Raw genomic sequence first — 1,998 nt, forward strand, 5'->3', positions numbered from 1 at the left:
ACATAGCATGAGGAGGAAGAAGCACAGTAACAAGGGGAGGCGCATAGAAGAGAAGGAGGAGGAGCATAGGACCTTACCCGCGCCTGGAGGCAGAAGCTATGGCATGGCGAGGCAGTGCCCGCGGCCATAGCAGCTGCAAAGCCAGGGAAGTAGCCGGCGTTACGCCGACGAACACCACCACAGCAGCACAGCATGGAGACGACGGCACCGGCGCTGCAAGCAGCACCCGCACCAGGTCGGTCTCGGAAGCGCACACGTCGTCGGCGAGGACGAGATCTCGCCGGAGTTCGTCGAGGCGATTCTCCAGTGGATCCAGATCGAGGCGATTCGCCAGGAGAGGACGAGAGGGGAAAAACGGCGCGGACAGATCGATAGATCTGCTCGCGGCGGTTCAGGAGAGGTAGATGGCTACGGCGGAGGAGGCCGGCGATGGCCGGAGCAGGGCGGCGGCCATGGCGGCGACGCCATCGCCACGGGGTCGCCAGAGATTAGGGTTAGACGAGTGAGAAGAGGGCCGAGTGAGAGTGAGTGAGGTGGGCCGCTTCGGCGCCACCGAACCCAAAAGGGGGCCAGCCTATTTGGGCCGTCCCTGGGTTTAAGTGATTGGGCTGGGCCCAATAGGGGTCCAGTGGGGTATTTTGGTCTTTTTATAATTAATAAAAGATCAAAACTTTACCAAATTTTAATAAATTATAAACAACTCTAAAAATCCAATAAAAATTGGATTTATGAATGAAAAGTAAATCTTAACCAAAATAAAATATGAAATGGAATTTATGAAACAAATTCAAAATTATGAATTTTCAGAATTTAAATAATAACTTGGAATTTTAAATTATAATTTCCTTTTGTCTAAAATTCAAGGAAAAATCTTAAATAAGTTCAAATACTTATTTTCAAACATTTCAAAATGAGATTCTATTATTCCAAGTCATTTCTTTTGAACAAGGGAATTTTTCCCAGAAATCTACTATATTCTCTTTTATTCCAAAAATTATAGAGGTAACTCTACAATTTCAAATTATTTTGGAATGACTAAGGCAATTATCAAATAAAATCATGTTACTTTGAATTGTTGTACTTTGTGTGAATTACAATGATTAATACTTTTAAATCAATTGTAAATTACCGTCAAAGACATAAATCTTAAATACAACCCTAAATTGTAATAACTCAATGGGGTAAAGGGATTCAACATAAAATAATACATCCATGATTGCATTATTTGGATTTTTATAACATTGTCCTTACCGGACAATGATGCTTCTTCGTAACCCGAGGTCCAGGTTCCATCAATCGCATTGAATCGCACTATCTCGCAGTCCACAGGCAAGTTCAACCCTTGCTCATGTCAACTTGATTATTTTCTACTACTTTAATGCAAAGCTATATACTTATCATTCCTGCATCACAAATAAAATATTATTTTCCAACTATGAATATGACTATGTGGCTGGCAATGGAACCATGGTATGTGTTGATATGGTGGAGGTTCCATTGCAATGGGTTATATCACACTAGGATTAAATTACCAATGCCGTCCAGTGATTCTAGCGCCGTACAAACCGCGTTGACCATGAGATCTATAATGGCTCTGGAAAAGCCAGCTGTATCTTTTCCCTTCTGCACGCCAACGGATTGGTAGAGCCGGCGGGGTGGCCGGAGGCACTGCCGTAGGTTGGGATAGCCTTTTAAATCCCCATCCATTAGTGATGATGGCTCTACGATCTATGAAGGATTGTCCAAAGTACACCATGAGTAAAGCCGTATTATCGGGGGAAAGTCTACTGGAGGTGTACGGGTGGACAAAAGGGTGGGTTTGCAGTCGCGGAGAAGGCGGTGTGGGCTTGGATCTTTATACCTGGCCTCACACCAAAGGAAGTGTGAACAGGGGCAAGTCCCTGCGGATGGCAAAAAGGGTGAGATCTCTTGTGGGAAAAGTAACGCACCTCTGCAGAGTGTAACAAATTGTGGCTGTCACTCCCTGTTCCGGGAAGG

This window comes from Lolium perenne, chromosome 5 (genome assembly GCF_019359855.2).
Source record: "Lolium perenne isolate Kyuss_39 chromosome 5, Kyuss_2.0, whole genome shotgun sequence".
NCBI lineage: Eukaryota > Viridiplantae > Streptophyta > Magnoliopsida > Poales > Poaceae > Lolium > Lolium perenne.